At 36.6% G+C, this 16,040-nt stretch overlaps 1 protein-coding gene across 6 annotated transcripts in view; it reads right to left on the bottom strand.

The window, feature by feature from the left end:
• GAS2 (growth arrest specific 2) overlaps positions 1-16,040 on the bottom strand; it is a 166,889-nt gene that overhangs the window by 129,686 nt on the left and 21,163 nt on the right. Inside the window, exon 1 of one of the 6 annotated variants that reach the window (XM_055282121.2) lies at positions 5,662-5,950. The exons of 4 other annotated variants lie outside the window; for them this stretch is intronic. The gene's annotated coding sequence lies outside the window, so the exon portion shown is untranslated. Of the gene's footprint in view, positions 1-4,221; positions 4,450-5,661; positions 5,951-16,040 lie in introns of those variants that run through there. One more of the 6 variants, XM_055282122.2, reaches the window with a different exon arrangement.

A 16,040-nucleotide genomic window follows, 5' to 3' on the forward strand; every position in this document is an offset into this window, starting at 1 on the left:
CTACACCCTATTATGTGCTCTGTGACTTCCATTTAAGCATCAGAGTCCTATTTTGCTCTATAAAAGCAAGAAGACACCTCAGATTCTTAAGCTCATTGTCCAGCAAAGAATTTATCAAGGGATAGTTTACAGTAAGCCTAATGGCATGTAACAATTTCAATGAGCCAGAAGGACACAATCCTTTCCCTCAAAACCTCTAAACAGTGAACTTTTTATTTTCTTTGACAGTGGCACATTTATTTCTCATGTACTCTGTCCTGTGTTTTGCCAGAAAAGTAATTCAAACTACCTTTTAATAATTAGAGATGAACATTAAGTAAAAACAATAATTAAGCAATTTTTATTTTGTTACTTTGTATATAGTCAAAAGTTTAGTGGTGAGAAAAAAGCAAAAATACAGTTACATTTTCCCAGGAGACAGAGGTGAGAGAAAGAAAGCTTAGTGAGCAATTAACATGCAATAGAAGTTACACAATTAGACATATGTCAAATATGTAGAAACCTAAAGTCACTGTCATAGATAAGGACTCTTCTGTTTAAGTCCCTTCTTAAAAGAATTCAGATTCTCAATCCAATTTCTCATGATCTTTTTTTCACATTTCAAATCACTGCCAAACTTAAATGACTCAACGGTTTGGCTGAAAGTCAATACCTGCAGGTCTTGGATTTAGATTTGGCTAACCCATGAATACGAAACATGAAAAATGGATTCAGCTAGCATGATCAAAATTTGGAGTATGGAGAATTTACCCCATGGTGAAGTAGTTTCCAACGAAAATGATTATGTTGTGGTGAAGAAAGGTCAAATTAACTTATATTATTCCCATAAAAAGATCACTATGGAATTTTACCCTCCTTATAACTTTTTAAAGAAATGTTTGGTCAATATGGATCAGATGAATTACATCGTAAAGAACAAGCTACACAAAAAGATCATTTCAGTTCTTTTGAATTCATTCAAAAGTGTTCAAAACCACAAGAGATGCCAAGGGGTATCTTTTAAAAAAGGTGGGAAATAAAGTGACTGATGATCCACTAGAATTGAAGAAAACAGTGAGGTGAGAAAGAAAAACTTTTTTGTATAATGTGCCTAAACACTGAATGATGTTTCCAATAAAGTGTATATAGTCCAAGTATTTTAAAAGCTTGATAAGTAACTTTGGTAACTATTAAACAAAGCCAATCACTTTTAAAAGGGGAGTAAGTACTCAAATACTTCTATGGCTCCTCCAAGCTTTCTCGGTCTACCTAAAATGGATAACCAACCCTTAGGTCTAGGAATCCAGAAAAATAAAACTTAAGGAGAAAAACATGCAGAAACTTAATACTAAATCCTTCAAAGACTGTGTGTGTATATATTTTTTCTTTCTTTCCATAGTAGAAGTGATTCTGGAATAACAATTATGAATATGATGAGACTTGAAATAGCCCAGGAGAAAAAGAAAAAAATAATGACTTTGTAAGTAAAATATCACATGTTTAAAGACTCTGTCTAGTTTGTTGTCCCAGAATCCCAGCTGAAGACATCATAGTTTTGACTCTGAAGAAAAAGTATTCTTCCGTGCCACCTAGAGGTGTGCTTTGACTATGACCAAGATGATTTCTGGCTTATCTCTAGGCTTTGCTGACATGTTAGAGAAAATGCATTGCGACATTACATAGAAAAGCAACTGGAAAGACAAAAAAAATGAAATGATATACACTTCTGTCAGCTATGAGATTTCACTTAGAAGCCTGAATAATGAATAGAATATTGGAACTGGAATCAGAAGTCCAGGGTCAAATAATAGCTCCACTACCTAACCATCTAGTAGCTATTCTATTCTAGTCATATGAATTTTCCTCTTTGTACCCGTGTTTTCTACTATATACAAGGGAGGCCGAAACCTTAAAGGTAATTGTGAGGATTAAATATTTGTGCCAATGCTTGGCATATATTTAATATTCAATATGTTTTTTATTAGCAAAATAGAAATGATCACCATCAGAAATGTGCCAAAATAAAACTTCTATTGACTTATCCCAAAAAGAAAAGCAATTCTGTGACAAAATAGGAGTATTTTATAGAACTCTAAATCATTAAGAAAAGACAAAGGACAAGAGGGAGAACAAATAAATGTATTAATGATACAGTAGATAATGGATTATTCCAAGTTTTCTTCATATGGAGAAGAATGCTGCCCCTAAGATGTTGATTAATCAGTTAATAGGGAAGTGCTATATACCTCTCAATGTAAGTGTGAGAGGACATCACTACCACCACCCCATCTACACACACAGACTCAGCTGTGAACATTGAAAACAATGAATCCTAATCAACCCACAGTCAAAGGTCTCCTCCCCTAAAGGTAATCTTTGCTCTCATCTGCAGTATTTTTCCCCACATCTATTCAGTTTCATGTGTTACAGGTGTCAAACATTGAGGAAATAGTTTATTGGTCAATCACGTTACCTTTTAAAATTAAAAATAAACAGTGCTCCAAATCAAATACCCTTCCAAAATCTGGAAAGAGAAAATGCCATTTTTCTAGCTGAACTCAAAGAATAAACCACCCGGGAAAGTTCTAGATGTCTCTTTCATCATTGTGAGTTCTTTACTCTTTTGTGATTCATTTTGGCTGACTAATAGTATCTCACAAAATATACATTTTCAACCAATGTCATGGATACGAAATCTTACTCTAAAGATCTAATCAGAAAATAAAGTCCATAATTTCAACAGAAAGGCAATTTCAGACCTTGTAATGGGACCTCCACCTTGGGTTCAGTAGAGCAACTTATCCACAAATTGAAAAGCACCAAACATAAAGCAAAATGACACTTAATGGTAGTTTATCTAATTCCATAATAACAATCTTTAAATTCAAAGGAAACTTACAATAACAATATATTCAAACTCCCTGTTATTAATAAGGGGTTGGTAGCCTAAGAGGATATTTTGCCCACAGTAACAAGACTGTTTAGTCATAATTATTAAAAGTATCCTACTCAGCTCTTGTGATCCTTAATTTTGTGTAGTGCTGACTCTTTTAGAGATCTCTTTCTTATCCCACAGTCCCATCTTGATTTGTCTTGGGTGAAATGATGGTGTAGTTACAAATAACAATTTCTTCTCAAATCATGATTTAAAAAACCTGAGTGGGAATTGATTTTCTATATTTTCATGTTGTTAGGGATATTTTAAAGTTTTAAAAAAATCATACTAAACCATCCTTCCAAACAATTTAGCATAGGTTTTTTTAACCCCTACCAGATTAGCTTGGAACATAATTAAAATAGAAAACCATCTGACAGTCATTAACAATATTAACAACTAGAATATTTAAGGATTTACAACAAAATTTTATCTAAGTTGAGAAAATTCTTTTCTGTTGTTTTAATATAAAGATTTCTGTTTTAGTTAACTATAATGTAGTTAAGAACCAGCAGGGTTCTACATTCTGTGGAAATATATATACATATGTGACATGGTCTCACATGAGGGAGTAAAATTAGCAAAGTTTTAATTGTATTGATGCTGAAAACATTTAATACAGAAAATTACATAAGCCTCTTACTTAATTTTGACAACAGATGATTTTCTACTTTTACTCCAGTTCATTTCTCTAGTCAAAAAACATTGAGTGGAAACCTTCCTAGTTGCTCAGGTTTAAAGAAGCAGTTGGATCCTGTTTGGACCTTAATATCAAAACCACAAAGATACCAAACCAACCTTACAACATGCCCTGCAGTTTTAAACAAAAGTCTCTCTGCAAACCGTTCTAGCCTCATCATGCCTTTTCAACCAAGGTAATTTAGTTTTCCAGAGTTTCCCTGAGTCTTCAATGCAGACTTCCAGTCTTGAAGTTAAGATTTTTAAGTAACACACAACATACTTAGGGTTAATATAAGACCAGGTATTTCACCATACTCGAAAGTTTGAGGTTTAACTGAAGTTTCTAACCAAGATGCTAAAAAATTCCAGGGCAATCACATGACCTTTTGCACCAGGTGAAATATTTTTTTGCCATGTGAAATTATTTCCCAGTAAAGCACAGTCCATAACACCACAGCATAGTGTTTAGCAATAAAGTAATGAAATAAACCCAAACTTCAGTAGCATTCAGGCTGAAATCCAAGCTACCTTTTCCATGTAAGAGACCATTCAGGCAGCCCTGTGCAAAGTCTCCAAGGTGCATTGCAAAGGCACACTGTCCCATGCCTCATCCATCCGTCCCTTACCTTCTCTTAGGCAGTCAAAACCCAGACACCCATGTTGGAGAGGACCACCAGAGCCACCATCTTCACCGCAGTTAGAGGAAAGCATTCCTTGAGAAGGAGTTCATTGATCAATATCAAAGACAGGCTGGGCAAATCAGACTCCAGCTGCAGTTAATCAGTGTCCACACTGCTAAGAGTTTGGAGTAAAGAAGCACAGGTCTTGTTCTCTGCCTTGCCTCTGTGAATCTCAGGGGATTCGTGGGGAGGAAAAGTGGACTTCCTTTGCCATGCTGGTACATCCAAACTGTCTAAGCCTTTATTTTAATACTAGGATGTCAAATGGGTGTTCCTGTGCACAATCAGATCTTATTTCCTTGGCATAAGATCTCTCATACACAATTGATCTAACTTTGTTGGAGAGGGTTGGAGGAGATAATTTTATAAGAATAAAGTTTTGCAAACTCTTCACTGTAAGAAGATCACGGAGGTGAGAGGATGAAGATGAAGACAGTGGAGAGGGTAAAGACTGTGATTTCAAAAAGGTTAACTGGGAAAAGAATTAACAACCCTCCCCCAACCTCGATTGTTTTTGGAATGCAGAAACAGAATCTGTTAACCCTCGCTTTTTCTCCCTCTTCATTCAAGACAATGGAAACTTCTTCGGATACCTGGGCTAAGTTAATGGTAATTTACCATACTGAGTTGACAGAATTTAATTTTGCCAGTATAAATAATGTTTCTAAAGCAAAATTGCCTCCTTTGTTCCCCAAACAATTTCAGATTCCAGTCTCAACTTTGGACTGAACAAAAAGAACGATACCATGCAAAATCTTCCCGAAGTGTGTTGATGTATATCGGCTAGCGTTTGTTTATTCACATAAAACTCAATTTCATCAAACTCATCAGACACAAACAGTGAGTATCACCCCAGATCACACATGTGGCGAGCTTTCCTCCCATTCTGGCCTCAACGACTCAAGTAAAACATTCAGGATCAGCCCTTTAAGACCATTCTGGCTCTATCCCACCCCACCATAACAGACAATGCTGAGCATGCATTACAGATACTCTTGTGCACGAATGCATATGTGTGCATTTATAATCGATGTGTTCGTTAAAAATCCTCACTCTGTCCCTGGTTGGCAGAGCCACCCCAGAGGGCTTACGTGCTGCGGTCATCTGGGGTGTTCCACAATAGGGATAAGGAACACATGGTTGTTTCCAGGGAATCAGAAAGTCACCCCCTGCAGTGAATACCCACTCTTAGAGAAAGAGCCTGTCCAACTGTCCGCGGCTCTTCACTCTTACCCGCCTCGTTCCTGAGGTTATTTTTGAATGACCTCTCCCCTCCCCCGCCGCCCCGGGTGCAGCAGACAGGCAGGGGCTCCCGTGAGCCCCGGCTGCAGAGCGCGCACGCTGCGGCGGCGTTGGCGCAGAACTGGGCCAGCCAGTCGTGCTCACCCCGGCGTCCCGAGCTGGGCTGGTGGCGGCTCTCAGAGGCGCTTGGGCTCCAGGCTGGGCTCCTGCAGCTTCTCGGGGCTGGCCCCCTCCAGGCACAGGTCCTGCAGCAGCCGCTCCCCGCACCCCACCAGCCTGGCGGCAGCGGCAGCAGCTACAGCCACACTACCCCTCTTCATACTTCTCTGATGGCTCCTTTTAGTGCTGTTTGGGAAAACGATTTTTTCTCCCTGCCAGAAACAGATTTCCTACATTTCATCAGTCCTCATAGACCGAGCGGAAGTAAAATGCTTACTTTTTCTGGTGGACAGCAAGTGCAATTGACACTGATTTACCCTTCAAAAGGGGAGAGATTGTATTACAAGCCCTTGGCAGCAATTCCGAGGTTGGGGCCAAGCTCCAGCTCCCTCCTTGTCCCCCAAACACTAACCTAAGAGAGAAAAGGTGGGGGGTGGGGTGGGGATCATATTTAACTCTAGAGGTTTAACAGAGTCAATGGCTTTAGCACAATATTAAAATTGGGTGTTGGAAAAGTTTTTGCTTTCCTGGCCAGTGATTTTGCAGACGGAGGCACGAGCTTTCCAGTAACTTCGGCCACTCTTCATTCCAAATTGAACATTTTCATGTCTTACAATTCTCTTTAAATATCAGATTTTTAGAAGAGGCTGTACTCAAGGCTGTTTTTGCTTTACCAAAGGAAATACAATTCCGCCTTTCCTTCTTTCAGCCTCAGCTCAGCGTTATGTTGAATGTCAGAGACAATTGTCTCCAACTGTTGTTTATTAGTACGTGTATTCTGAGATGAAACGTCTTCCATGAAGTGGACAGATGTTCAAGTGTCTGATTCACCTCTAATGCGCGGGGATTGCTTGCTGAGTGTGCTGATCCCCACACGTTACCACCTCCCATGGAGCATAGATAAAATGTATTACACTTTTTATTTTGTTTTGTTCTCATGTTCATCAGTTTCATGTATATTGCCATCCAATGTTTACAATGGCAGTGGCACAGGTATTGTGATCCTTTCTTGGATAACATTTTTATAATGATGAGTTACCTAGCCCCACTCCCAAATAGAAACTACCTGTACATCCACAATAGCTAAATGATGTGGATGATTTTAGACATAATTTAAAAAAAATTCACATTTCACCTTTATTATTGCTATTATCTGGCAGAAACTGCATCAGTTATTTGCTTCTAGTGGCAATACATGTAATAAAGAAGAAGAGAAAACCGATTGAAAAGTTTGGAGTCATTGAACTCCAACCCTTTTATTTTAGTTCAATTTGCTTTTGCAGCTATCAGCTCCACATTTCCTCCTTAGCTGTCTAAAAGAAGAGAAAAATAGTCATTCTTAATTTTAAGGAGAAACGGCATTTTTAAAAGGTCTACATAACAGCTTGGATAAACATAAATAACAACAAAACATACAGAACTCGTTACTGATGAGTTTTAGTAAACGAATCTGAATGATAAAATTTCTTAAAATGTGATCAGATCTGAGTATTCCTAGAGCCCCAACAAAGAATTTTGAGTGTCTGAACACATACAATTTAGTAAAAAATCAAATGTTCTTGATAGTTTTCCCTGATCAAAACATCATCAGCCAATAAATGCTAATTTAAGAATTATCCAAATATGTAATGAGTTCAAAAAATTTAGCACTTTGAACTTTCAAAATCTTACATCCTATTTCTCCCCACATATGAATATTCTTGTCACATTGTTCATTATTGGTGTTATAAAAAGCAAAGAGTAAGGCAATGTTTTTGTTGATTCAGGAACAATGCTAAATACAGTTTGGGGGGAAAAAAGGAAGCTTACAGAGGAATTGGGAAAGCACAATCATTCAAAATTACTCCCTCTCCATGCTCATTTCTTCCAGGTATTTTTTTTTGTCTTCAATTTTGCATTATGTCATATCCTCTGTCTCTCAGAAAGAGCGAAAAGAAAAATACCAGAAGAAATAAATAATGTGTTTTTTCTTTCATTAACATCTAAGAGTTGCGCTGAATATTTTTTTTGGTGACAAAAGAGAAGTAATACAAAAGATTTCTGAAGAGACACGGATATAGTGTTTTTATTTTAATTTTTTTGGCATATGTAAAAATTCCCATTTGATTTTTATCTTGTGTTTTTCAAAATCAATATTTCTATTTATATATTATGATCACTCACTGATACATTTGCCAAAGATAATCTTTTGTCCAAGTATTTTCTTAGCTTAGTGTGGACTCAACCCAAACTGTTCACCTTAGGAAAACGTAGTCCAATTGAAGCAACTATAGCTTCTCTAATGTGAAGGCAAAGGAAGCAAATACCTCAATAAGATCAAAAATGTTTAAATACATCCTTGAAACTTAACACCATTAAAAAGAAGTCAAGCCAGATTTAAACAGTTTAGTTTTTATTTTCAAGTGATCAGTGATCACAGTTAGAGAACTTTAACACGGGAAGTTTCTGGGTTACTATGTGTGTCCCACATTCTAAACTTTCAACATTGTCTCAAACATGAATTTTCTCATTTCTCTAAGAAATACTTTTTTGAGTTTAAAAATGATCAATAAAATATGTTATTTTTTCTCTCCTATGTAGATAACTCTCCTTTTCTCTCTTAGTCCTTAACCCAAATGAAAACAATATATGTAGTACTCACTCTGAAAAGTGAAGCAAACCTTCAATAAATGATTGAGGTTAGAGGACACTTTGAGAAAACATTAAACAACATTGAAATAGCCACTGGGTTAAATTTGGTAAAATAAATTTCCAGAAGTGACCAAGAAAGACTTATATTCCTAAACAGCTTCAAAGGAGCAGTTAAAAATGACAAAAGACAGCCTGGGAAGCAAGTCAGAATAATGATACAGAAAGCAGTATGAAGACATGCAATGGTATTAAAAAATACATGAAGAAAAATATTTAATAATAACTTAAAACATTTATTTACATTTTGTTAAAACACTTTCTCAGTAAGGTCAAATATGTTTATTTTTCCCAACCTAGCATCTTAGTCTATAAGGCCTTCAATTGATATATTTTGAAATATAGTTTTTTAATGTCATAAGGCAAAAAAAAAAAAGGCAAAGAGAATAAATTTTGTAAATCCTAGCATAGTCATTACAAATAGTGTTAGGAATAAAAACAGACTGTGAAATTTCAAACGATAAATGCTATTACTTTTCACCACCATTCATATATAAAACTACAAAGGATAAATCAAAGAAATTTCATATGTAAAGTTCAAGGTTTACTCTCCATCTAATACGCAATTTAAAAAATCTATTACTTTACTCTCAGTGGAGAACTTTAAACTTTTTAAGTACAACACAACAGTAGCATAAATATTAATTCCCTCCTGTGCAAGACTCATTTTTCTGGCAAATTGTGTTATGTATAAGCATATGTTTTCTAATTTTTACATAAGAAATAGATTAAAAATCATTTTGTGAAATATGCCATTTGTCTTATCTAGTTTTATTCGTTTATTTTTAATTTTTTAATTTTTTATTTTTGAGAAGGGTTCTCACTCTGTCACCCAGGCTAGTGCAGTGGCGTTGCCATGGCTCACTGTAGCCTTGACCTTTCAGGCTCTAGCTATCTTCCCATCTCAGTGTCAGGGTAGCTGGGACCACAAGGGAGCACCACTGATATGGTTTGGCTCTATGTCCCCATTCAAATTTCATCTAGAATTGTAATCCCCAAATGATGAGAGAGGGACCTGGTGGGAGGTGACTGGATCATGGGGTCCATTTCCCCCATGCTGTTCTCATGATAGTGAGGGAGTTCTCACAAGACCTAATGGTTTTAAAAGGGTAGCACTTCCCCTCTCTCTTTCTCTCCCTCCTGCCGCCATGTAAGACATGCTGTGCTGTCCCTTACCTTTCCCCATGATTGTTAAGTTTCCTGAGGCCTCCCCAGCCATGGAGAACTGTGAATCAATTAAACCTCTTTTCTTTATAAATGACCCAGTCTCAGGTAGTTCTTTATAGCAGAGTGAAAACAGACTAATACAGCCACCAACTCTGGCTAATTTTTTATCATTTTTTTTTTTTTTTTTTTTTTTTTTTTTTTTTTTTTTTGCAGAGACACGGTCCCACTATGTTGCCCAGGGACACGGTCCCACTATGTTGCCCAGGCTCGTTTCAAACTCCTGGCCTCACATGATGCTCCTACCCAACCCTCCAAAGTTTCTGGGATTACAGGCATGAGCCACCACACCCTGCCTCATCTAGTTTTAAATATCCTATGCAGTACATTCTGTGGTGTGACGTCTGTTGTCTAAGTTGAAGTTTTTTTTTTTTAAGTTTTCTTTATTTATATATCTTGTAGTTTGCTTCTAAATCTTAAAAAAGTCTATGTCATGTCACTTTAATCACAAGTACCTCAAGTATAATATAAATGTTTAATGTAAAATATGTTTATTTCAACAACCTTCCTTGTCTTTTCCACCACTATATCTCTGGCATGTAGAATAACATTAGACATATAGTAGACACTCAATAATTGTTGAAAGAAATGAATGATTATTTTAGAAGAAGCTGGTGTCTTAGAAAATATACAACTAATTGGTTATATCTTTATATATTGTCTCTAATTTAATAGTTTAGAACCCAGAATAGAAAAGTAGTGTTAAAATAACATTACGAATGATAGTTTCACTCCCGAGCTAGCAGCATTTCATCTGGTAAAATGTAACTAGAATTCACTAAAACAGATGCTTGCCTGTGTGCCAGGCTTATAAATGAGGTCAGTCTGTGTCACCTGTCACTTCATTAAAAACCAAGGTTCATTTGGACTCAAGGTTTAATCATAACCAATATAACAAGAGTGCAATGAAAAGCAATAGAAAATATTACTACTGCAGTGGCTTTCAAATTTTTTTTATTGTGACCCACAATATGAAATACATTATGGAACAGATGCATAGAAACACACTTAGACACAAATTAAGTATGTTTCACAAAAACATTACGCACTTTACTGTTATATTGCACTCTGATATTTTTCTACTTGACATTATTATAGTCTCTTCTATGCTATTCAATTTAAAAGAAATGCTATTAGAGAACTGCTAAATTTGTTTTATGACCTACAGTTTAAAAAAAATCTGACTGGAAGGAAACTAAACTAAGGGGAAAATCAATAAAAAGTGAGGTAAGGTCTCAATTAACAGATGGTTTCATTACAAAGTATGAAACAGATATGTTTATATATTGTCATTGGTAGACTTGATGCGATGTGATGTCACAACATCCCAAACATCTTATACCATCACACCTCCATGCCTTTGCTCATGCTAACCAAAATGATCTTTTACCTTCACTGTCTACCTCTGAAGAAATCTGATTCACTCTTCTAGGGGAAGCTTAATTGTCGCCTTCTTTGTGGTTTTCTTGATCTCTCTGGTAGAGATATTTTTTGTAACTCTATGTCCAGTGCTCTGAGCACTTTGCTATTTCTTTTATTTCTCACTTATAATGTAGTATCACAGTTATTTGCTTATGCATCTATACTTACCAAATTGTGAGTCCTAGAGAGTAGGGACTAGGCTATTCATCCTTATATTTCAAGTCTTTATGACAATACCAAGCCTAAGGTTGCCAAATAATTGAGTAAATAAATAAATAAATAAGTCATAAAACCACTGCATATCCAAGGGAGGAAAAAGTGGGTGCCATTGGGTGATAGAAGGGATACAGCAAGAACTGTGCTCATCAAAGGAAAATTAAATGGAGATCCCTCTATAAAGACAATACCAGTTATTAATTTTGCATCTTTATTCCTAGCACAATTTACTTATAAGTGAGATTTTAGTATTACATTTCTTGGGATTCTCTTGCAGTTAGATATTGTTCCAGTTATTCATTGATTTTTAAGTACACTAATAATTTCAAATTTAGGATTACTTTGTTGAAGAATGAGAAGTTTGCTGAAACTTCCATTATTGTAACTATAACATAGTTCACAAATACGGAATATTTTCCAACTGTTGATTTATACAAAGCACTTAAAGATATGACACTTAAAATGATCTCATTAAAGCATTTTTGTAGTTCCAAATAATGGATCAAGAAGCATCCCATAAAAGGGCAGTACTCCAAGCCCAAAGTGAGAGAACTGCCCGGGAATGGCGCAGTTCAGTGTCAGTGGGGCTTTTCTTAGCATAAAGGAATATTGCCATTCTGCTATGATCACAGTAGTCACTTAGTCTCTAGAGTCATTTGCAAAGAAGTTTTGCCAGCCATCGTCCCTACAGAGGCTGTCAAGGAATAGGAATAATAAATTGTAATATAGTAGTCATTACAGTTAGCAGAGTAATCTGGAGTCCAGATTTGGTCACAGACGAAATCAGGCAGGGTCCACTTCCAGCTTCTTTGCTTGTTTGCTAAAAGTTATAGGCAAATTATTTTACCTTTTAACTATCAGTTTTCACATCTGTAAAGTGGGATTAACAAATACCACTCTCTCATAGGCATGTCTTGAGATTTATATAATACATGTAAAATAGTTTACTGTTTGACATACAGCAAGTTTTAAATGAATGTTAGGTATGTTATTGTTAAGTGAGCACCCAAATATTCTTATTGACTCATTACAACAATTCCCTAAGATAAAGATATTAGCCGCATTAAAAATACAAATGTTCAGAGAATCTTATACATCCTTTCTCTGAGTCTTCCCCTCCTCGCTTCCTAACATTCCATTTTACTCTCTTTAGACATCCAGTGGCTTCATGGTTTGTTGGGTCACTCATTCATTTATTCTCCAACCTCCTCTGCGTTAGGCACTTGTATCAAAATGGAGTCACATTCCCTGCTTTCCGGGAGCTCATTCTAATAGCAAAAATAGTTTTTAAAAAGCTTACCTAATGACACACATCTATTAAGCAGCATAGATAAGATTTAAACTCATGCCTGAGTCTGACTGGTTTGAAAATATGCTCATTTCTCAACACAAATGGGAAGCAATTTCAAGCTACTTATTTGAAGCAACAGAGCCTTCCTTTCCTTCCCTTCCCTCCTTCCTTCCCTCCCTCCCTCCCTCCCTCCCTTTCCTTCCTTCCTTCTTTCCTCCATTTTTTCCTTTCTCTCTTCTCTCTTTTCCTTCCTTTCTTCCTTCTATCCTTGCTTTCTTTTTTCTTTCTTTATAAGGAGGTGTCGGGAGTCTATATATCATTTTTAAAAATGTCTTAGATAAAAACTAGAAAGATTTTATATTTAAAAGTTAAAATGTGTTAATAAAATTATTTGAGAAAAAAATCATTTTTGAAAAGAAATGAGTTTCTGTCAGGTATCCTAACTCCAAGCCAGATGAGCTGCCCCATGTGGTGAAGATTCCACATCACAGAGAATTAAGTCAAACACCTCACAGAAGTATGAGAAGAAACTCATGAAAAGAATACTGAAGAAGGCTTTTGAGGAAAAACTTTTAACCAGGAAAAGTCAAGAGTAGGTTTCAAACCCTACATAGAAATAATCTCTTTTCTTTTGGATTTGGTATCAGTCAAGGATAGATGGGGCCAGGGAAGATGTCTTTTTAACTAGCTCCCAAGCCTAAGCAGGCTAAATAGCCAGGAGACTGAAAGTGCTTCTTAAAGGGGAGGGGTTGCATTTTTATCTTTAATAATAAGCTGACTAGGAATTGAGTCAAACAAATTTGACTTCAAAATAAGATGCAGAATAAGAACATACCAATCAAGATCCAGAGTTGGATTAGATTATCAGAGCTAATAGTAAAAGACCTTCCCTACCTATACCACCTAGTCGCACACATTAATCGCCTCTGGAAACACCATCATGGACATACCCAAAATAAAACTTCAACAGGTTTCTAGGTATTCCTTAATCCAGTCACATTGACACACATAAAATTAAGTTCACACATCTACTCCTTGTCAATTTAGCAACCATATGCATCTCCTTAAAACTATACTTAATTTCCAAAAAGAGGCAATAACAAAATCATAGTTATACCTAACATGATACTACTAACATGGTGCAACTATGCTGCATACAACCAAAAACACGCTAATCTCATCCCCACAATTTAGCTTTCATAATTTCAACATTCAGATTTATGGCATTTAGAATTGCATCTTTCAGGATTATGATCCAAACTCCTATGGCAGAATCAATAAATGAGGGGAGAGGAGATAAAAGTCAGGGAGATGTTTTGAGTGGTTATTCTTTTCTCTTTTCTTCACACTCTTTCTTCTCAGTATGCTCATGTTCTAAAAAAGCAGGTGAATTATGTGAGCATTCAATCCTACTCTACAAACCTACATCATCTACGTTCATTATTTTAAATTATGATTTAGATTTTATTATGACTTGCTGATAGATGGATATGTGGTGTGAGAAACAGACAAGGAAAACCCCTAGATTTTTTTTGGATGAGCAGTTACAAAAATTATGCTGCCATTTAACGAAGTGGGAAAGATGGGAAGAAGTTGTTTTGCTTTGTTTTGTCTTGTTTCATGTTCAGTGGAATGAAAATCAGAGTTTTAGTTCTAGACAAGTTAATTTTGAGACGCCTGTCTGATATCTAGAGGGATCTATTATGTAGTCAGTGGGCACAGGAAGAGGGTAAATCAAAGTTAATTGAGTCTTTTAAAAGCAAAGGCCAGGCACAGTGGCTCACGCCTGTAATCCCAACACTTTGGGAGGCCGAGGTGGGCAGATCATCTGAGGTCAGGAATTCAAGACGAGCCTGGCCAACATGGTGAAACACCACGTCTACCAAAAATATTTCAAAAATTAGCTGAGCATGGTGGTGGGCACCTGTAATCCCAGCCACTTTAGAGGCTGAGGCAGGAGAATTGCTTGAATCCAGGAGGTGGAGGTTGCAGTGAGCTGAGATCGTGTCACTGCACTCCAGGCTGGGTGACAGAGTGAGACTCCATCTCAAAAAAAAAAAAAAAAAAAAAAAAAGCAAATTGTGTTCAGTTGCCTACATTCCACCAATACATCTGGATTGTTTTAAATTTCTAACACCAAATATTGGTGAATTCCTAAATAAAAGTAGAAATTACAAATAGTTCTACTTGTTTACCAGTTGTTGCATAACTGTGTGGGAGACTCAGTTCATTACTAAATTGTGAAGTAAATTTAAATGCTAATAAAATGCATTAAAAGTAATATATGATTGTGGGCCAAGATTTGATGGTCACATAAGTGAGCTGCCCCGTTTGACAACAAAAGACCTGGAGAGGAGTGTGAGGAAGTACAGTAGTCATGATCCTGCAGGTTAAAAGAAGAAAATAACCTTGTAAATAATCCTCTGTTCAGGAGCAAACATATATTTTTTTCTTCCCTATTACTTTCTCTGTTTTCTTTGACTTGTTTGTATTTAGAGTTTATTCAGCTCTTTTTTACTTCGTGTATGTGTGTGTGCGTGCATGTGTGTGTGAGGGGGTGGTGCACACACACACGCAGGAACAACCGATGAAGCCCACACTCCAACCACTTCCCTTAGTGAGTTCTCACCCTCTGAGCCACAATGCACTCACCTTAATCTCCTCTGGGGCCAAACATTAGACAACTAGGGAGAGACCCTCTGCTCTAGAGTCTTCAGAATTATTCAAATTAGCAAATCCACAGGGAGGGGAAAACCAGCTAACCCCACCTTGTTTGCCATACATAGCTGCTCTCTACAGCTCCAGCTTGCTGTTACCCTGTCCCAGGGCCCAACCCCTGTGTGGCTCTGACAGCCCTCTCATTTGGAGAGGTAACAAAGAGTCCTACCTTTCATCTATCAAGTGTCAATGTGTTGTACCCCACTATCAACAGAATCTTTTAAGTTTTACAAATCAGTAAGGGATGAAGAAGTCTGTTTTCAGACTGACCACTTAGCTTTCTTCATCTTATTCACACTTCCAGAATTCCTCCTCTTATTTGATTACTAGATTCTTTCTACTTCACTGCCTTTCTCTTTTTACAATGCTCTTTCTGTCCCACTGTCTTCTCTCTATGGAAATATAGTGATCATACTTACTGGGATCAGAAATTTCTGTATGTTATCTCAAAACACATCATAAAAGTTAAAGCTAAAGAAATGACATGTGTAAAATATATGAAGTTTAATAGAGTAAAAATGAAAATATTCAGCATAGAGTATGAAAGCAGGTAAGTGCTATAAGAACGCCTCCTCAACACACACACACACATCATGACAAACACTATCACTGAGAAAGTAATAAGCAATATCTCTGTGTGATGTGCACTGTAATATGACCTGCCTTTGACTATTTCCACTCTTAGCAGTCTTCTCTAGCTCCTACATCTTATAGTTTATTAATAAAGTATGGGGATGATTTTTATGTGTTAATGCTGCTTTACCTTTTGATTGTGGATTCGTGAAAGCATACTGTTTACTTCTAG

The sequence above is a fragment of the Symphalangus syndactylus genome, chromosome 6, assembly GCF_028878055.3.
Source record: "Symphalangus syndactylus isolate Jambi chromosome 6, NHGRI_mSymSyn1-v2.1_pri, whole genome shotgun sequence".
In the NCBI taxonomy this organism is placed as follows: Eukaryota; Metazoa; Chordata; class Mammalia; order Primates; family Hylobatidae; genus Symphalangus; species Symphalangus syndactylus.